General features: G+C 38.0%; 1 protein-coding gene across 6 annotated transcripts in view; it reads left to right on the plus strand.

Annotated features, from left to right (window-relative positions):
* Positions 1–22,130, plus strand: part of MTX2 (metaxin 2) — a 150,143-nt gene that overhangs the window by 12,864 nt on the left and 115,149 nt on the right. Inside the window, exon 1 of one of the 6 annotated variants that reach the window (XM_077154251.1) lies at positions 8,710–8,791. The exons of the other annotated variants lie outside the window; for them this stretch is intronic. The gene's annotated coding sequence lies outside the window, so the exon portion shown is untranslated. Of the gene's footprint in view, positions 1–8,709; positions 8,792–22,130 lie in introns of those variants that run through there. 6 annotated transcript variants of the gene reach the window in all.

Below are 22,130 nucleotides of genomic sequence, written 5' to 3' on the forward strand. Positions count from 1 at the left end.
ATTTTTAACATTTAACATATTCAAAAAATTAGCTTAAAATAATAACAAAATTCTTTTCTGCATTTGAAATGAAACAGAAGTCCCAATAAGCATTAAAAATGGAACAATCTTCATTGATTCATTGGTTTATTAGTTCATCCTTTCTTTTGTATGACAACCCAGTGACAAGCACCTATTTTGGGCTAGGTATTGTATAAGGCACTGGAGATACAAAGATAAATGACAATCTGTGCCCTCCTGGAGATCTTTTTTTCCTCCTAGAGTTTTAATGTTTAATTTCCTTGGTGCTTTTATTAGGAAGGAAAGGCAAGAGAGAAGAGGAGGAAAGTTATTATCTAAGAAAAGTAAGGAAGCCTGGGTGAGAATGCTATTTAGCTTTTCTTGGTTCTAAAACCATTCCATTATTATAATGGTCTTACTTCCTTACACCCCCAACTGAAATGAAACATACACACTCCTATTCTCTCACGTCAGGATAGGATTAATAGTTAAAAGATAAGAGCATGGGATCTGGAGTTAGAAGGGTGTAGACTGGAATACTGATCCTGCTTCCAACTCGATTGTACCCTTCTGAGATTTACTTCGTTTATTTGGGGATTGGATTCCTCATTGCAGAATGGGAATCAAAATATCAGTTGGTCTTTGCTAAAGGCTGATTTTCCCCCTTTTAATCTCCATCCTTTCAAACACTGACTATCATTAATCTGAAAATGAGGCTCTGAACCAAAAACTTATAATAATTTGAGACCTGGAAATGGTATCTTTCAAATGATACACTATAATTGCTGACTTGATGTTTAGTTGGAGCAAAAGTCAAGGGGTAAAATAATTTTTTTTTTACCGGAATAAAAATGATATCAGGACCCCCTCTAATCCTTTGGTCTGTCTGTGCATTTTCGACACTGATCCCAGACTAAATATAGCAAATCTTGCTTCTTAGGTCAATATAATTTCTAATCCCTAGGTTGAATAAGTAAACTTTCCTAGACAAGATTTAATTCACAAATGCATTTAGGTAGTCACTGGATATATCTAACAGTGCACTGTCAAGTGAAAACAGGTTATCAACATTAGCTCAGCTAACTGAAAAAGAACTTGCATTAGGAGTCAGTAATCGCACCAAAAAATCCTCCTGGGGATTGCCTAAACATAATTGTTAATTGAAAAAAATTAAAAATAGAATATTGGAGATATATTCTCCCACTGATGGTTGCACATAATTCCCCTAAGCGTTAATGGAAGCTCAGCCAGTGCATCATGGGAAGAATAAGCTTTTAAAAGCCACCTTCATCTGTCAGTCTTCCATTGCACAGACTCTTGAAGGGGGGTAGAGAAGGAAAGAAAATCCCATGGAATTTTCAAGGCTTTTTAAGTAAGAAGAGTCCAATCTCTTTACACTTAGCAATTCACCACACCATGGCCTTAACTTAAAAATGGCTAATCGTGGGTTCCCATTTCGGAGGATGGATGTTCTTTCTCTTTCTAGTATAGATTAATGGGATTTCATTTAATTTACCCCATGAAGGATAAGTTTTAGAACACCAGGCTGCTCTGATTTACATGGACAATGAAGAACGTCTTTTTTTTTTTTGTTCTTGGCCAACATGTCTCTGACTTATTGGCTTTAAGAAACCCGGGAATGGGCTTTGTGCTCTCAGAGAATAGTCAAATTAAACGTCTTTATTTCCCTCATTCATTTCAATTGAAATAAACAAGCCTGTATTTTCCAATTTCTTCACTAACTGAAATCAATTTCTGTGGTGGAAGAAAGTTAGTTTCACACCTTGGTATGAAAAGTCAATGAGAAATTTAAGCCGGGGTTTCTATGACCACTTCTAACGCTTGCACTGGCAGGAGAGGGCTGCACATCCCGCCCAGATGAATCCTCGTGTTTCTGTGTGATCCCTGCTGGTAAAGCCACCATTGGAACTGAATCAGCTATACTCGAACACCTTGTATGGCTTGTGACTTGTATTAATTTTCTATGAATGCCGTAAGAAATCACCACAAACTTAGTTGTTTAAACAACCCAGGTTTATTATATTCCAGTTCTGTAGGTCAGAAGTCTGACTTAGGTCTCATGGGGATAAAATCAAGGTGTCAGGAGGGCTGCATTGCTTTCTAAAGGTTCTCTCTGGAGGAGAATCTATTTCTTGCTTTTCCATCTTCTAGAGGTGCTGTATTCCTTGGCTCACAGTCCCCTTCCATCTTCAAAGCCACCAGTGGCTGGGTAAAGCTTCTCTCATCACATTGCTCTGTCACTGATCCTTTCGCCTCCCACATCCCCTTTTAAGGAGCCTAGTGATTACACTGGGACCACCCAACTAATTTAGGATAATCTCCTTACTTTAAGGTCAGCTGACCAGCAACCTCAACTCCACTGCGACCTTAACCTCCCATTGCCATGCAACATGAGATGTTCAGAGTTTCTGGGGATTGGAACATGGACATCACTGCTGACCACAAGGCTAAATAAAATCTTCCCCCATGTTCCCATTAAACAAACAAACAGAAAAGACAATACACCTATCTATCAGGAGATTAGAAGAAAACCTTTCTCAACTGGAGAGAGACTTATTTGGCTTGAGGAATTGGAGCAACAATTTTTGCATCACAGACTGCAGGTGACCTTATTGAACTAAGAGAGACTTTCCAGATTTGTGGCAGTCACAGAACCCAGAGTTCTGAGTCCTCTGGGGGCTCACCCGATATTTCAAACAGTAAACTGGGGTATTCGATTACTTTCTTACAGGTGTCTGGAGGCCGTTAATCTGAACTAGGCTGAAGGGAGCTGGATAAGGCCTTCTTTTCCTCAAAGGTTCTATTGCAATTCCCTGTTTGCAGTGTGAAGACTCTAACCACAGTACTGTTAAATCCAGGGCGAGCAACTTTGCAGACCAAAGCTTCAAATGGCAGCTGGGGCATAATTGTATTTGGGTACTTGCTATCACTGTAATTAATGCATCTTTTTCTTTCTCTTTTTGATCATTTGGGCCAGAGGTCATCTTCATTTCCACTTCATCCTTCTCACCTTTCTCTTCTGCTTGTGTCTTTGCCCTGCCAAGGATACCCAGTATCTCCCAAATGGAAAGCTGTATGTTACCATTCTGTGAAAATATTTGCATCTTCTATAGATAGAATCCTATCTAGCTGTGACACCCACTAGCTTGGGCTTGGCCAGGGATGTTTCCTCTAGTGCCTTCTCATTCTCCCTCTGGTCATTTATGAAATATAATGTGAAAGGCGTTTTTCAAATCAGAAGACTGAAAGACAGGTTGATCAAGGATGAAACATAATGAAATCCTTTGGGAGTTTGGGGGGTGGGGAGTGGGAAGAAATCCTTCTATTTCCTGGTACCAGTAGTGGATTGTTTCTGCATTCTTCCATCCCCCCCAGCCCTCACCTCCACTCCAGCCCTTTCAGAAATGGTCCCAAGGGGGCTTCGCTACACGCCTAAAAGCATAAGCTTTTCAGTATACTTAGAAGCTTCTGATTTTCCTTTGCAGATAATTGTGGTAAAATAAGTTGTTGACTCTTATTCCAAAAGGATAATGGGTTTTGGGCTGATTTTGGAGCCTGTTGGATGAGAACAAGGAGGGGTCTTATTTCATAAGTCTTTATTATGACAATTGTGGTAGGCAGCCTCTAAGATGGCCCCAAACGATCTCTGATTACCTGAGTATGGGTTGGAGCCAGCGACTTACTTCTAACCAACAGAATATGGCAAAAGTGATGGGATTTCAGTTCTGAGATTAGGCTACAAAAAGACATTGGCTTCTGTCATGCTTGTGCTCAGTTACTTTCGCTTCCTTTTTCTCTGATGGAAATCAGCTGCTGTGTTGTGAGGGTCCCTACAGAGAGGCCCATATGAGAAGGAACTGAGGTAGGCTTTTGCATCAGCCAGGCAGGAACTGAGGCCCTGAATCCAACAACCTTAGAGGAACCGAATCCTGCCAACAACTACTCGAGTAAGCTTGGATATGGATGCTTCTTCAGTCAAGCTTGAGACTAAGGCATCTGACACACTGCGTCTAGATTTCTGACCACCGAGAGAAGATAAATGCCTAGTGTTTTAAGCCTGTAAGTCTTGGGTAATTGGTTCCATAACAATAGGTGACTAATACAACTATGAAATGGCATCACAGAAAGTTTGGAAAATAGAAGGGGGAGAATTATCCATGATTCTACCACTCAATTACATTATAATATTTGTATGTCTTATTTCAGTTTTCCTACATATTTTCGTGTATACTTATACTGCTGTCAAGCGTGTGAATAAAATTTTGCATCTTATTTTCACTAAGCATGAAGCCCTATATGTTTTCATAAATATTCTATTTAAAAAAAGTATTTATTATTATAATTTTTAGTGGCTGCATAATATTCTCTCAAATGAAAGTACTATAACTTAGCTAATTTCTTCATTCTCTTTGGGCATTTTGGTTGCTTCCTATTTTATTTGCAATTAAAAATAATGTAGCAATTATCATCTTTGTGTATGTGGCACCACTTTACTTTTGGATTAGAAAGTTCCCATAAGTGGGACTGTCGGGTCAGAGGGTGTGAATCATGTGCCCTTTCAACCCCTGGAATTCAATGTGCACAGAAGGCTCATTTATAGAGAGGTTCACACATGGCTAGCATTTTACTTCTAAGATGCTTCTGGTTGCACAGGCCACCTGGACAAGCACACAGGCTTGGGGTTGGGCAGTGTAGCCCAACAATACCCTGATGGCCCATTCATTAGGTACCAGGGCTTGAACTTTGTCAAACAATTGTTAATAAACAACAAAACATCACGCATTACTGTACACTACTTGGGTGTGTCAATTTTTGAAATTAGAAAGGTATTTTCATGTATTTTATTTGTGTAAAGCTGTGAATGCTAATAAGAAGAAAATGTTATTATTCTATTTTCCTCACTTTCAAAATAGGAATGCAAATAGCCACTACAGAGGAATGCAAGTAGCCACTACTGTTGTGAGGATTAAGTGAGAAAATGTAAGAAAATATTTTGTAAAGACCACAGACAGAAGGTCATGTTATTATTATAACAGCCAATTTTAAAATTTGAAGAATGCCTTACAATTGATTATGGGTTCAGTAGTAATCTTTCCTTCTAAGGAAAGGAAGTGTATTCTAAGTGTCTAACTGTATGGGTTATAGAGGTAGACAAATCTACATTTAAGTCCTGAGTTTAAGTAACATTTGTATGACCTTGGAAAAGTTACTTAACTTCTCTGAGCTGTAGATTACTCTAATACAAAGTAGGGATAATAATGGTACCTAATAATATCTAATAATAATGGTATGAAATTATATGTGTGAAGTACTTAAGGTAGCACCTGGTACATAGAAAATACCCAGTAAGTGATGCGTGTTATGTGTTGGTGTCATCATTGTCACCATCACAGCCTATAGAATAAGTTGGTTGTTCTTTGAATACTGTCCCTATCATATCCTCCACTGAAAGGAGGTTTTGGTTACTATTTCTGAACAATATTTGTGTTTTGAACAAGTTGAGATCATATCAGGATTATAAGAGATGTCAACTGAGGTGATTCACCTTAAATTGGAAAGGTCAATTTTTTACAGAGTTTAATAATAGGAACAATGAACATGGAATTAAGCCTCAACAATATTCACAATACACCACAAGGCAGATTTCAATATGAAATCAAGTGCAGTGGTAAAAAAGATGAAATAATGATAGAGAGAGAAGGGAAGGGAGAGAGCAATCAATGAATAGAAAAAGAACCGCAGAAGTTCCTGGTTTTTAAGCTATTAAGGAAAAAAGCTGTAGAAAAACAGGAAACCAACATATAATCAAGTGCTGCCTGAATATGTCCTTACAACCCTGTTGTGAGATAGGAAAGAGTCAACAAACAAGAGAACCTGAATACAAATAACTCTTTTCCTAGCATCACACAGCCAGTTATTGGCAGAAGAGGGATTGGAATTTAGGCTCCTAGTTCCATGATTCTCTTTGCTTGTGGCTCATAATAATCTGAATAAGGACTATTTTAGGAGTTTTTTTTTTAAACTTTAGCTGAGTTTTTATAGACATAAAGTCATGGAGAATGGCTAAAGCACAGCTGTTCCAGAGAGCTTCCATTGCCCCTGATATCCACTCCCACCCTTCTCCATCTAACGTCTACACTGGGGAATTGACCTGTTGTTCTAGTTTGCTAGCTGCTGGAATGCAATATACCAGAAATGGAATGGCTCTTAAAAAGGGGATTTTGATGAGTTGCTAGTTTACAGCTCTAAGGCTGAGAAAATGTCCCAATTAAAACAAGTCTAAAGAAATGTCCAATCAAAGGCATCTAGGGAAAGATACCTTGGTTCAAGAAGGCCGATGAAGTTCAGGGTTTCTCTCTCAAGTGAGAAGGTACATGGTGAACACAGTCAGGGCTTCTCTCTCAGCTGGAAGGGCACATGGCAAATACGGCGTCATCTGCTAGCTTTCTCTCCTGGCTTCCGGTTTCATGAAGCTCCCCGGGAGGCGTTTTCCTTCTTCATCTCCAAGGGTCACTGGCTGGTGGACTCTGCTCTGTGGTGCTGCTCTCTCTGAATCTCTCTGAATCTATTTCTCCAAAATGTTTCCTCTTTTATAGGACTCCAGTAAACCAATCAATACCCACCCAAATGGGTGGAGACATGTCGTCCCTTAATCCAGTTTAACAACCACTCTTGGCTAAACCACATCAACCAGGGAGATGATCTCATTACAGTTTTAAATATACAGTATTGAATAGGGATTATTCTACCTTTAAGAAATGAGATTTATATTAGAACATGGCTTTTCTTAGGGGGCATACTTCCTTTCAAACCAGCACACCTGTGGGGACTGCACCAAAGCCTCCTTTGCTCTCTAGCTTCCTGTAATATCGGCCAAGGGGAATTCTGGTCGGAGATTGGAGGGAGGAGAGTGATTCCACTAATTTATTCCTCTGGTTTCCTCCCTGAGGGCTTTCATCAGGCTGGCTGGGTCCTGGCTGCCATGTGGCAGCCCACTATGCACAGCCTCTTTATCTTCAGGTTCCAGTAATCTTCCCATACCCTCACCTCTTATTGCAGGGTGGCGACAGTCCCAGGCTACTACCATCCTGTCTTGCATCGATTCTTTATATTCTGCCCACACCTTTGTACATAGTTCCTTTACTAAACGCTCCCCAAATTATCCCATTTTGAGTGTGCCATCTATTTTCTGCTGCAACTCTGGCTGATACACAAGCTTTATTGCCACTAGCCAGAACTTGGGGGAAGAAAGAGCAGGAGCTGGGCCAAACAGAGATTTTGGGGGCTCCAGACTGGGTTGGCATAGGGTGATAGCAAAGAAAGGTGAGTGGAGTTATTCCAATGGCCATGTGTCCTTAAGAAAACTTGATCTTTTCCTCTTCCTATCAAAGGTGAGATGACATTTACATCAGTGGGGTCTCACCAGGTCAAGAGGAGAGGCCTGGACTGGGTTGTGTCCTTTTGCCCTGGACTTCCCTAGAGAGATGGCTGCCAGGCCTTCCACTGGGTGTAGCCAAGACTCTTATCCAAAGTGACTAGGCTGTCTCTCTCTCAGCCAACACAACAAGCAAACTCACTGCCCTTCCCTCTCTACATGGGACATGATTCCCAGGAGTGTGGACCTTCCTGGCAACGTGGGACAGAAATCCTAGAATGAGCTGAGACTCAGCACCAGGGGATTGAGAAAACCATCTCAACCAAAAGGGGGAAGAGCAAAATGAGACAAAATAAAAGTGTCAATGGCTGAGAGATTCTAAACAGAGTAGAGAGGTTATCCTGGAGGTTATTCTTATGCATTTATATAGATATCACCTTTTTAGTTAAGGTGTAATGGAGAGGCTAGAGGGAACTGCCTGAAAATGTGGAGCTGTGTTCCAGTAGCCATGTTTCTTGAAGATGATTCTATAATGATATAGCTTTCGCAATGTGACTGTGTGACTGTGAAAACCTTGTGTCTGATGCTCCTTTTATCTACCTTATCAACAGATGAGTAAAACATATGGATTTAAAATAAATAAATAATAGGGGGAACAAATATTAAAATAAATTTAGTAGATTGAAATGCTAGTGATCAATGAAAAGGAGGGGTAAAGGGTATGGTATGTATGAATTTTTTTCTGTTTTATTGTTATTTCTTTTTCTGGATTGATACAAATGTTCTAGGAAATGATCATGATGATGAATATACAAAAAAAAGTGAGTAGGCTACGTAGTTCAGTGGTTAGAATGTCCACCTTTCATGCGGGAGACCCGGGTTCGATTCCCAGACCATGCACCCCCCCCCCCAAAAAAAAAAACAAACGAAAGAAACTAAAAGAATAGTGACTAAGCAACTCAGGGCTGGGCTGCCCAGGCATCTACAAGTTCTTTAAAAAAACGTAGAGCTAAAAGCCAACCAAATTCTCACATTTCAAACTTATGATTGGTGCTTAAATTCAGTACTATAATCAAGCCTTTTTATCTAAGGCTTTCAGTCTTTGAATACTTTAAGGAACAGTCTAATGGCCAAAGAAAGTCTCATTACAAAGTATCATTTATGAAGGACCCTAGACTCCAGAAAGGAGATTGTCCTTGGAAGCCCAACCAAGATATCACTGTTGTTCCACATGGAGAAGACAGCCTTGACACTGGAGTTGGGGCATTTACTGCTTATGTCTTTCCTTGACAATGCTGTTGATACATTTGACGGGGCACATCCGAAGCTGCCAGGCTCCAGCCTGCGAGGAGAGCTTCGTTAATTCTGTGGACAATTGGAACGTCCTATTGGAAGGTAAGGTTAATAATACCTTACCTCCAAGCCCTTTGGTTGCCCTTGCTCCGTCCCTTCTCTGACTGCTTCCAGCTTTATTTCTCTATCCCTCATTTTGTACATCACTATGCAAAGGCTGCCTTTTATTGCTACTTCAATGGTTTATGTTTGTTCATTCATTCAAGTATCTATTGAATGCTATAATGGGCGTGGACTGGGCTATAATGGGCAACTATGAATATGGTGAATGCAGCCCCTACTGTTACAGAGCTCACAGTCCAGTAGAAGATACTGATAAATGAAAAGGTAATTACACATATTTGTTCCTTGTTTTGCCAACTTAATGTAAACTGAGGGCAGAATGCATATCTATTGTTTTAAATCCATCGAGTTCCATGCACATACGTGATATTTAGTAAACTTTGTTTTATATGACTCCTGTGAGTGTCAGACCTTGTTATTCTGCCCGTCTTGGCATCAGTGCATCAGATCTGACCTTGAGGCAATGAAGGAAAACTGATTGGAAACTCTGATGCCGACTTAGCTCTCTCGGTATGCTCTGGGATAACCATCACATAGATTGTTCTGGATGTCCCACGCCCTACCCCACCCCCATTCTAGTCCTTATTTCTGGAGACACAGGTGCTCCCTTTACTAATTAGCCTCCCTAATCTACAGCAAATAACCACATTTTAGTAAGGAAAAAGAAAAAAGATAAAAGAGGAAAGAGGGCGGTGCAACAGTGGCTCAGTGGCAGAATCCTCGCCTGCCATGCTGGGGACCTGGGTTCGATTCCCAATGCCTGCCCTTGTTAAAAAAGAAAAAAAAAAAAAAAAGAGAAAAAAGAGGAAAGAACAACAAGCTCTGTGGCCAAATCAATTTCAGCTCTCAGAGGTAAGAGACTTCATTTTCCAATCTACCTTCTTGAAAGAAATTGGGAAAGGAAAGACTATCTAAAACTCACTGGAGTTCAATTACAATCTATTACTTTAGTTTTCTTGCTAAATTCTGGATATTTATTTCCACTGGCTGATATATTTTGCTTTCTTTAGCAGTGTTTCTTTAGGAACTAAAATGTCCACCTATTCAAACTAATAAATTCTGAGATAATTTAGGAATAAATCATTTCAACTATTAGTTTAATTAACAAAATTCTTGGTCTTTTTTTTTACTTTTAGTTAAAATGAATTTTATTTGTTGACTGGGTCAGGATTTGCTTGATGGAAATGTTTCTTTGCAAGGAAAATGAGTGGTTAAAAATTGACGGTACCAAGGATGAAAGACTACCTGGTGGTATGGGAGAGGACCCCCAGGGATGAGTCTGACCCTGGAGCTGTGGGATCAACAGTGCCATCCTGACCAAAAAGGGGAAAAGAAGTGTAATTGATAAAGTATCAGTGGCTGAGAGAGTTCAAATAGAGTCGAGAGGCTACTCTGGAAGTCACTTTTAACGCAAGCTTCAGTTAGACATTGCTACCTATCGTAACCTGCCAAACCCCAACCAAACCTTCCAGCCAATCCTAAAGAACACCTAGAGCAATATATAAGATTTTACAAAGGTTCCATGCACTAGAGTAACTTTCCAGAGACCTACAACCTCCAGATGGGTCCCTGGACCAGATAATTCCTGAAACCTAGAGGGCCCAGCCTCTCCAGAACATCAGCTAGTTCCATCTCCTGACCCCTTATTATTGACAGCCCCTTCCAACATGAAAAATTTTAAATAGGCATAGCCCAAATACCCCTAAAGAGTGGAACAGAAAGATTAAAGGTGATGGTGGAGTTGTACAGAGAAGGAAGAGTTTAACAAAAAATATGATTGCTGAATCATTAAATTGATATTTCTTTTAGTCTGTAGTATCTTAGGGTAGCTAGAAGTAAAAACCTAAAAATGTGGAATTGTAACCCATATCGAACTCTGAAATATCTTCTACAACCAATTGTTGTGCTGTGCTTTGAAATTTATTGCTTTTTTTTCCTTTTGGTATATATGTTATTTATCACAAAAAAAGAAAAAAAGTCAATTGTGATGAAAAAGAAATATGCTTATTTTTCTAGCCTTCTATGTTCTGGAGCAGCTAGAAGGAAAAATCTGAGAGGATGGTATGGTAGTCTATAACAAACTTTGGGATCTCTCCTGTAACTACTTGTTGAAGAGTGCTCTGCAAAGAACAACTTTTTTCTTTCTTTGCTTTGTACATATGTTATCTTATACAATAAAAAAAGTTTAAAAAAAAAAGGATGGTAGCCCCTATATTGGTCAACGCCACTCTGCATTAATACTACCCCTTCTATCTAGACCTCCAAATATCCAAATTAAAGATTTATATCAATTATAGAATTATAATTATTTTCATAATTTTCTTCCAACTTTTATTTTTATGTGTATTTTATAAGTACATCTATTTATGTACTTTAATTTTTATTCATTTTCTCACTGCTGTGATTTTCCCTTAAGATGGTTATCTTAAACTGCCAGGATATCTATGCTATGTCTGTGGTAATTTGCTCATGATGTTAGGCCTTCTTTTTAATTTTCAGGCTATGGGGACTTCTTTCCTTCTTTGTATCTGCAGGGCACTAGGTACTGTTACTTATTCTGTGCACGACTAAGTCCTAAATTTCTCTTCTATATTCAATTGAGTGCTTTCACATCCGCTGAGATTTTTTCAACTGAGGACTCTGTAACTCATTTTCCCATTTAGTTCTTGCCTTTCCCTTTGGATTGGAAGCACACCAATTATCTTCTGGCTTGCCCCCATTCCAGCAACTCCTTTGAGGACCACTTCATGAGTGTTCTTCCAGGCTCTACTTGGAAAGGAAATGAAGCTTCCATTGTCCCAGGCTTGAGGTAGAATCCAGATGTGTTGTTCCTTTTTTTTTTTAAAAAAATATTTTGATAATAAATGTTGTTTTAAAAAATATTTTTACTGAGATATCTTCACACACCACACAGTCCATCCGAAGCATATAATCGGTGGCTCACAATATCATCACATAGTTGTGTGTTCATCACCATGTTCATTTTTAGAGTGTTTGCATTACTCCAGAAAAAGAAATAAAAAGAAAAAACCCATACAAACCCATACCCCTTGTCTCTCCCTCTCATTGACCACTAGTATTGCAGTCTACCTAATGATTTTTACCCCTTGCCCCCACCCCAATATTTATTTTTTGTCCTTATTTTTTCACTTATCTTTCCATACCTGGATAAAGGGGATGTCAGCCACAAGGTTTTCACAATCACAAAGTCACATTGCAAAAACTATGTAGTTATACAATCATCTTCAAGAATTAAGACTACTGAAATACAGTTCAACAGCTTCAGGTACTTCCCTCTAGCCACTCCAAAACACAATAAACTAAATAGGGATGTCTATGTAATGCATAAGAATAACCTCCAGGATAGCCTCTAGACCCTGTTTGAAATCTCTCAGCCACTGGAATTTTATTTTGTCTCATTTGTTTCTTCCCTCAGGTCCTGGCTCATGCCGAGTCCTGGCTCATCGTTAGGAGTCATATCCCACGTTTCCAGGGAGATTTACACTCTTGGGAGTCATGTTCCATGTAGTGTGGAAGGCAATGAGTTCACCTGCTGAGTTGGTTTTGAGAAAGAGGCCACATCTGAACAACAGAACAGGTTCTCTGGGGGAGACTCTTAGGCATAATTATAAGTAGGCTTAACATCTTCTTTGCAGGAATAAGTTTCATAGGAGTGAGTCCCAAGATTGAGGGCTCAGCCTATTGAATTAGTTGTATCCACTGCTTGTGAAACTATCAGGAATTCCTCAAAAGTGGAAGTTTAATATTTCCTCCTTTTTCCCCAGCCCCCCAAAGGGATTTTGCAAATATTTCTTATTCTCTGCCCAAATTATTCTGGGATGTATCGGGGCATCAAGCTAACCTGTAAAAACCAACAAGATCTCTTCCCTATTTAAGATAAATGTTGATCCATAGGAGCTGATGGGGTGGACTGGACCAGAAACCAACCTAAAGACAAAATTTTAGCAGAACTAGAAAATACATTGGCAGAAAACCAATAACTATCTGAAGCTGTTATGCTGTCTAAATCCTTTTTAAAGTTAGGATGAATTCATTGGAACTGTGAAAAACAGAACTGTTCTTAAGGAATCTCTATGGAAGGGACACTAGTTTTCAAGGTAGAGAAAAGTATAGAAATACTAAGATCGAGTTCACCTCAGTGGAATGAATCAGGGATCTATAAGAAGATGTATCAGTTGGGATTAGGTCTAATTGCAAGTAATAGAGACTCAAAATAATAGTGACTTTACTAAATGGAACTTTATTTTTCTTTCACGTAAAAGTCTAGAAGCAGGGAGCCCTTGAAATCATCAGGGATTCAGGCTTCTCCTGTCTTTCTGTTTTACTGTTCCTTCCTATGGTCCAGAGTGGCTGCTGGAGCTCCAGCCATCACATTCACATTTCTGCCAACAGAAATGAAGAATATACATGTTTTTTGCATATATCATATTGAATAGAACTTAGTTGCACTTAGCTGCTAAAGAAGTTGTGACATGTCTTTATTTCAGGTAGCCCATGCCTAGTTAAAAAAAAAAGAATAGATATTGGGATATAAGCAAACATGATGTAACTAGGGATTATTGGGAGTAAAGGACACATTTCATGAAAACAAGTCCAAAGAATTTCTGTCCTCCAATATTAAAATATATGTAAATCATTTTCATGACCATTTGTGTAACTGAACCACAAGCACAGCCCTCAAGAGCCTGGCATTATAAGCCCATCACAATGTATTGCTTTTAATGCAGGTGTTGAGAATGAAGAAGAGTGAATGAATGTTGAAAACAAAGACCTCAGGGACTTATGGATAAATGGACTCTAAAAGTGTAACAGCAGGCTGTCACAGCTTGAGGAATGATTTTGATCATCGTTCTGGAGTCACTCTAAATCGCAGATTTGGGACTTGGGAGTTTTTATTTTGGTCAGATACTCCTAAACCACATTTCTGTACTTGGCTTCTCAAATCAAAGAAACTGAAATTTCAACTCAAAAGGACAATAGCAGCTTTCTTCAAAGGAGTATTTTTCTTTCCAAATGAGTCAGTTTCAATCCTTTCTTGCCATTTCCTACAGCAATATTATATTTACCCAATGGTACTCTAAGTTAACCTAATGTGCTTAACTTGCCATTTGGGAGCGATTTATGTACCAGGAAAAATAGAATTCACTGAGTTTGCATGGAAAAAAAAGCAAAGGAACTTTTCCCAGGAGCTCATCGTCAATTTTGGCCTCACTTCTTCCCTCTGAAGGACCATTAGACATATACTTTTTGAGGGCAGTGACTCTTTCTATTTCATTTATCCCAAGTGCCAGCACACAGGCTGGCAAAAAGCCAGTTCTCAATAAATATTTGCTGAAATAATCTGAAATAGCTCATCAGTGACAACATAAAAGCACATCATAAAAATTAATAACATAGCTTTTGATTAGTCTTGGGTCATCTTGAGTAGATCTAAAAGAAAAGAAAATTCACAGCAAGACAGCACTGGGAAGTCATGAGCTTTTGTAAAGAAGTGATGAAGGGAAAATATTTATTCAGCAACTGCTCCTCAGCAACTGCTCCTCAGTGTGCGAAATCTGCAGCTGTAAACCATAACAACGTAAAGGAAACCTAATCTGCAAGAGCCTAAGCATTTTACTGTACTAGATTTCAGGCCACATGATTATTCCTTTTGCTACTTCTGTTGGCCATTTCTGCCCATTTGCCAAAATAAAGATGTCCGAACCTCAGCTGTGAGGGTGAGCTAATGACTTCAGAATGGAAGACAGATGCTTGTTGCAGGAGGAGTCCCAGAACCGAAAAAGAACATGTAACCAGGATAGGCTATAGAATTTGTGAGGCCCAGAACAAAGTGAAAATACAGGAAAAACCTTTCATTAAGGTTACTAAAATTTAAAGCTGTTTCCTTTCTTCTGTGGTCTCTCTTTTGATTTGTCCTGGTGTTTTTAATTTGCTCTTTATGCCACTCTAAGTAAAGAAAAATTAAAGATTTATATTATTAGCATGATTTTTACCATTCACCTTTATATTGTACAATGTCAGTTTTAAATGCAAATATAAGAACATTTAACTTGCATCTGGTATCATTGAACTATGAAATTTGTATTTTGTAGCTCAAGTATGCAGAGGTGTTTCTTTTTTACTGGAAAACTGAAAACGCAGCAGAAAATTAACTCAAATGTTTCTATTTCATGACTTGATGCACCTACATTCTACCAATACCCTATGGAAGTCAATGACTGCCCTACCACACTTACCTTGCGCTTGCTTTGCCTTTCACTGAACTCCCAAGCTGGGCATGCTGGTATTCTATGCTCATGAGACATCAGGAATGCTATATACAGAGTGTCAAGGAACAATACACGCACATTTTGTGCATATCTGCTCATGCATATGCTCTGTTGTCCCACTGGACTTCACTTGGAAAACCCAAGTTCAAAGATAAAATTCTTACAATTTCAAGACGGTGTTAACAGAGTTTTAACCAGGTCACACACCCATGCAGTTGGCCCCAAATATAACCCAAGTAAGAGTTGCTTTTCCAACTCTTTTCCTTTTCCATAATTTGAAATTTCAGTAATTACTGGGGGAGTACCAACAAAACAGCACATGCCAACAGAGATAGTTTTAAAAATAACACTGTAATGGGAAACTCAAGCTTGAGATGAATGTTGAAATTTTGTAGAAGAGTTAATAATAAAAAAAAATCTTGTAGTTCAATGTTCAGTTGAGGGCCATCGTAAATGCAGCAATTACATGGCAGTATGGAAAATTAAAGGGTTAAAAATTTTTAAAGAGTGAAACGTTTTTTGCTGTAAATCTTACCCATTTAAAAAATAAAGGTTTAAAATTAGAGAGAGATAATATAAGAAGCCTATTCTCACAATTTTAATATATTTTGAAACATTTGTTGCATGTATTGTATCTTGACAACATTTTTAGCCATCATTTATTTATTTTTTTCTACTGGGTAGGCACCACGAAGTGAACCCGGGTCTCCGGCATGGCAGGTGAGAACTCTGCCTGCTGAGCCACTGAGACCCTTTACCCATAATTTTATGGACTAAAATTTTGTACTACTTTTTTGATGTGAGACAGCACTGTGCTAGCCCCAAAGGAAAATCTATCTGAACAATTTCAACTTGAAAGATTTAAAGACACAATTTCAACTTGAAAGGTTTAAAGAAACAATGATAAATAAGCCATTAATTTGCTCCCATTTTAATGTATCTTCTTTTATGTTAGGGTGAAAAATTCAACCATGTTTTCAAAGAATCAATAAAAAAATATAAATAACTGTATTAGAATGATATGGAAAATCATATGTGACAAGAGGGCTATGATTCAGCTGAATGCCTGCTTTGTGAATGTAAAATTGTTGCTGCAAAATAAAGATATGTATATATTAATAATTATTTATAATAAAATTAAGAAAAGCCAGATCATCCCAGTGCTTCATGATATATTCCTTAAAAATAACTTTTCTAAGCACACATGTACATAATACACAACACGCACACATACACTTGATTCTGCATTGAACATTTCTGGAAGGACAATAGAGAGCATACATGAGTGGTTCCACACCTCTGAGAGTGAGACTGTATTGGGAAAAACTTTTTGCCTTTTCCTCATCTCTGTCCTATTTGAATTTTTGTAGTGAGCATGGCTTTATTTTAGTAATTAAAATGATCTAGTTAATTTATGAAGGTATTCATTTCATGAGCATACACTAAAATACCTACCACAGTATACAGACACACATTGTACATACGTGTCTCTAGCATGCTTTCATTTCATTCTTGAGTTGATTCGAGATGCTCTCTAACCCAGGGGAATCTTTGCATCAATAAAGTCATTGGAGGTCTGTAGAGGAACAAGCATTTTCAAAGGGAGAGGAGTTATATACAATCACAGGTGTAATTGTCAGTCGTGAGGTAAAGCAAGAGCTGTGAACCTGTTCCAGTCATAAGTTCAGTACAAACTAAATTCTTCGATACTTTGTAAAACACTTTTTAATGGAAACATGTAAATGTACACAGATGTGTAGAGAGAGACTGATATAATGAACCCCCATGTACACATCAACCAGCTTCTACAATGATCAATTCATGTCCAATATTGTTTCAATTATATCCTGACCTGCTCCTCCTCCCCAACTGCATTATTTGAAAACAAATAGTCTTTTCATCCTAAATACTTCAGTAAGTATTTTTATAAAGACTCAGGAAATAAAGTAACCACAGTATCATTTTCATGTCTTAAATGCCCAACCCATAACTCCTTAAAATTGCTAAACACCCAGTCAGTGTTCTTATTTCCATGACTGTCTCATAGATGTGTGTTTTTTAGAGTTGATTGTCTTTTAGCTGCAGATTACCCTTCTCTATTTTTTTCTTACCCTTTATTTGTTGAAGAAAACAAATAATTTGTCCTGCAGAGTTTTCCACAGCCTGGGTTTTGCTGGTTGCACCTCCATGTTGTTATTTAACATGTTCTCTGTCCTCTTTATTTCTTGTAAATTGGTGGTTAGATCTGGGGGCTTAATGACAGCGAGGCATATTTTTTTTTTTGGAAAGACTACTTCATAGGTGGTAGTCTTAGTTGCATAGCTGCTAAAACAAAGCCCATTGGCTTAAACAGTGGGAATTTATTGTCTAGCAGTTTTGAGACCAGGAGAAGTCCAAAATCGAGGCATCAGCGAGGTGATGCTTTTTCCCTGAAGACTGGTGTTCTGGGACTGGTTTCTGGCTATCCCTGGGTCCTTGGCTTTTCTATCACATGGTAGTGCATATGGTGGCATCTTCTTTCTCCTCTGCTGATGAGAAAGGCTGCTGGCTTCTTCCCCTTGCTTTTTCTCTGTGGCCTTCTCTGTAGCGTCTCCAGTAACAGGATTAAGATCCATCCTGATTTAATTGGCCACACCTTAATTAACAAACAACATCTTCAAAAGGTCCTATTTACAATGGGTTTACACCCACAGGAATGGATTAAAATTAAGACCATGTTTGCCCCGGGATATGTAATTCAACCTACCACAGTGGTGTTGTCTAGTCCCTATTGTATTACATCAGAAGGCACAGGATGGATGGTTGTTTCCTTATTTGTTATGTTAGTGTTGATTCAGATGTCCAAAGCATTGAGTTTTGCAGTACCTCCTCACTGGTTTCACTACTGTGCCCTTGATCATTTATCCCTTAGGGGCTATTCTCCATGGAGGGATTGTGTCTGTTGGTTGGCTGGGTGGTTCTGCTGATCTTGGCTGGGCTTGGCTGGGTGGTTTCCTGGTTTCTGCTAGGGCTTACTTCCTATTTGGCTGGCTGTTTTCTGATCTAGGATAGTCTCCACCGGGATGGCTCAACTGCTCATGTATCTATTCCTGCAGAAGGTTACATCAGGCATGTTCTTATGGCAATCACAGGGGTCCAGAAGTTGTCCCTATTTTAAATCATCTGACTTATTAAAAAATTGTTCCTTCTTAACAAGCAAATTCTTCATTAGACTTCTAATTTTCAGTATGAGCAGTCAATACAGATACAATACATGATAGATCTGACCTTTCTGAATCTTTGGCAGTTCATTTTGTCTTTTATGTAATAGGATAAGGTTTATTATTAACATTTTCTTGTACTTGTACTTACACAACTTTATAGTCTTTCTGATGTGATTAAAGGTCTTTATCATTTTCTTCTTGAGCATGTCAGTTCAATCCATACAAGAATTCTTTATTTCCTTTAATTTGTCTCATTGACTCTTTTACTTCCTGCACAATTTTTCTTCTCTTCCTCTTTCTTTTGACATCCCAAGCAGATTTATAGACAGACTATTTTAGCTGGGCTATATATCTTTATTCTTGGGAGATTTGGGAAAAACCTGTCACAGTTAGCATTCATAAACTTTTGTGATATGTACTTAGTGAATGCGATCTTTAGAAGAGCAAGGTAAATGCTGGGATGGTGTTCTGATTTGCAAGCTGCCAGAATGGGATATACCAAAAACAGAATGGCTTTTAAAGAAGGAAATTTATTAAGTTGCAAATTTACAGTTCTAAGCGTGAAAATGTCCAAATTAAAGCAAAGTTATAGAAATGTCCAATCTAAAGCATCCAGTAAAATATACCTTAGTTCAAGAAGGCTGATGACATTCAGGTTTCTCTCTCAGGTTGAAAGGTACATGGCGAACATGTCAACATCGCTAGCTTTCTCTCTAGGCTTCTTGCTTCATGAAGCTCCTCCTGGGGTCGTTTTCCTTCTTTATCTCCAAAATCCTCTGGCTGTGTGGCTCTGAAGATTTTTCCAAAATGGTTCCCTCTTAAAGGGCTCCAGTAAGCAACCCCATCTTGAACAGGCAGAGACACATCTCTATGGAAATGACCTAATCAAAAGTTACCACCCACAATTGGGTGGGCCACATCTGTTTGGAAACAATAAAAAAACTTCCACCCAGCAATACTGAATGAAGATGAAAGAATTTGGCTTTTCTGGGGTACACAACAGATTCAGACTGGCACAGAAGGCAAACTCAAGGACAGGTGGATGGAAAAGTCACTCTGGAAAGATGCTTATATGAGGTAAGAAATATTTCCCCCCAATGTTAAGCCCTGTCAAATCATACATTTCTTCAATAATTTACATTATCTTTGGTCTCTTGAGGCATAAAAACAAAATATGTATTTTTTCTTGAGCAGACCAAATGTGGTGCCATATGTTTTATTTATTATCTCACATTCTTCAAAATGTTTTAATAGTATGAATTCACTTAATACTATCGAACCTTATAGGACACTTCAGTAGGTATTAAATTTAATTTATAGATTAAAAAAAAATTAAAGCTCAGGCAGGCAGCTTCCCTTTACCTAACGGCAGAGCAGAGGACTGAAATAGAACACTAAGTCCCTTAGTTTTGTTTTGATTTTTTTGTATGCTGTATGGCGGGGTCACATTTCATTCTGTTTCCATGTGAGTATTCCGTTATTGACGCACCATTTGTTGAATATTGTTTGTTTGTTTTTGTTGGTTTCTTTGTTTGGGAAGTGCATAGGCCAGGAATTAAACCTGGGTCTCCTGCATGGCAGGCAAGAATTCTACCACTGAACTACCCTTGCACCCCCAGTCCCTTAGATTTTAACCCCATATGTAAAGGTTCATAACTTATATCCTGAACCACAAGGATGTTACACAGTAAAGTATTTTGCTGGGAATTAAAAATGAAAAGCCTTGGATAGACTTTGCTAAACAACACACAGTGCACAGTGATTTGTGAATGTCAGAGAACTAGAAAATATAAGGAAAAACAAATTTTTCAGCAAAGCATAGCCAGGCTTAGGTGGGTCACCTAGCAACAATCTCAGCAATAATTAAAACTGTAAAGTGTCTTACATTATAAATATCCTTATAATCTTGGAACTATAAAATGACTTCTTACCATTGTCATAAGTGAGATGTACATCAATACTTTTTAATCATTAAGTTTTAAAGTACTTCTTGAATGTCTTAATACTGTGCGCAGTAATTCCAAGGAATGCAGATGGAGATAAATTTTGCCCTAGTAACTGTAGAGAGGCAGTAACATCTTTTGTGTCATAGACCACTTTAAGATCTCTTGAAGGTTATGAATTTTCTTGTTGGAAAAGTGCACACATATAGTCAAAATTTTACATTTAGTTTTAGGGGTTTTATGGAAGCCTTTCCATGGAAGCTTTAGGCGTCAGTTATGGACTTCAGCTGCCTGATATCCTTGATGTAATAGGAAGAAACTATGTCAGGAGTTAAATAAAACTTTTTTTTTTATTGTATAATATAACATATATACAAAGCAAAGAAAAAAAAGTGGTAGTTTTCAAAACACCTTTCAGCAAGTAGTTACAGGACAGATCCCAGAGTTTGTCATGGGCTACCATCTATCATCTCAGATTTTTCCTTCTATCTGCTCCAGAACATTGGAGGCTAAAGGGAACATATATATTTCTTATCATCACTTTTTTCCTTTTTTGTGAAAAATAACATGTATACAAAAAAGCAATACATTTCAACGCACAGCACAAAAATTAGTGGTACAACAGATTTCAGAGTTTGATGTGGGTTACAATTCCACAATTTTAGGCTTTTACTTCTAGCTGCTGTAAGATACTGGAGACTAAAAGAAATATCACTATAATGATTCAGCAATCATACTCGTTTTTTAAATCCTATCTTCTCTGTATAACTCCACCATCACATCATTCTCCCACTCTTTAGGGGTATTTGGGCTATGCCCATTCCAACTTTTTCATGTTGGAAGGGCTGTCATGAGACGGAAATAGCTGATGTTCTGGAAAGGCTGGCCTCTCTAGGTTTCAGGACTTATTTGGTCCACAGACCCATCTGGAGGTTGTAGGTTTTTGGGAAGTCACCCTAGTGCATGGAATCTTTGTAGAATCTTATATATTGCCCTATGTGATCTTTTTTTTTTTTGTCAATTGATTTTTTTTATTAATTAAAAAAAATTAACAAAACATTTAGAAATCATCCCATTCTACATGTACAATCAGTAATTCTTAATATCATCACATAGTTGCATATTCATCATTTCTTAGTACATTTGCATCGATTTAGAAAAAGAAAAAAAGGACAACAGAATAAGAATTAAAACGATAATAGAGAGAAAAAAAAAACCTATACCTCACATGCAGCTTCATTCAATGTTTTAACATAATTGCATTACAATTAGGTAGTATTGTGCTGTCCATTTCTGAGTTTTTATATCCAGTCCTGTTGCACAGTTTGTATCCCTTCAGCTCCAATTACCCCTTCTCTCTCTTTTTTTTTTAATTAACGGAAAAAAAGAAATTAACCCAACATTTAGAAATCATACCATTCTACATATGCAATCAGTAATTCTTAACATCATCACATAGATGCCCTATGTGATCTTTATCCCCTCAATTTTTATTATTAAATTTAACAGTCATAAAATTTCTCTCTCAAATTGTTATAAAAGTTTCTAAATGCTTAAATTTAATTCTTGTATTTATCTTCTCATGGCCAGATAAAGAATTGGCAAAAAACAAACATACAAGCAAAAAAAACCCACTGGTCTTCTGACCACACTGAGTAGCACTGCTTTAATCCACTATTTGTGCCTTCTCCTTTCTCCTCAAACCTCCACTACTTTCTTGACTATCCTCATTCTCAACTGATGAATTTTCTGCACCATGACACTTGAAAGCAATCAAAAGAGAATTTTTACAAGTGCTTCTCATTATGTCTATTCATCTACCCATATAACCCATCTGTACCCATATGCACTTTCCCTTCTCACCCTATTTTGGATGAATCAC

This window comes from Tamandua tetradactyla, chromosome 3, assembly GCF_023851605.1.
Source record: "Tamandua tetradactyla isolate mTamTet1 chromosome 3, mTamTet1.pri, whole genome shotgun sequence".
Classification (NCBI taxonomy): Eukaryota; Metazoa; Chordata; class Mammalia; order Pilosa; family Myrmecophagidae; genus Tamandua; species Tamandua tetradactyla.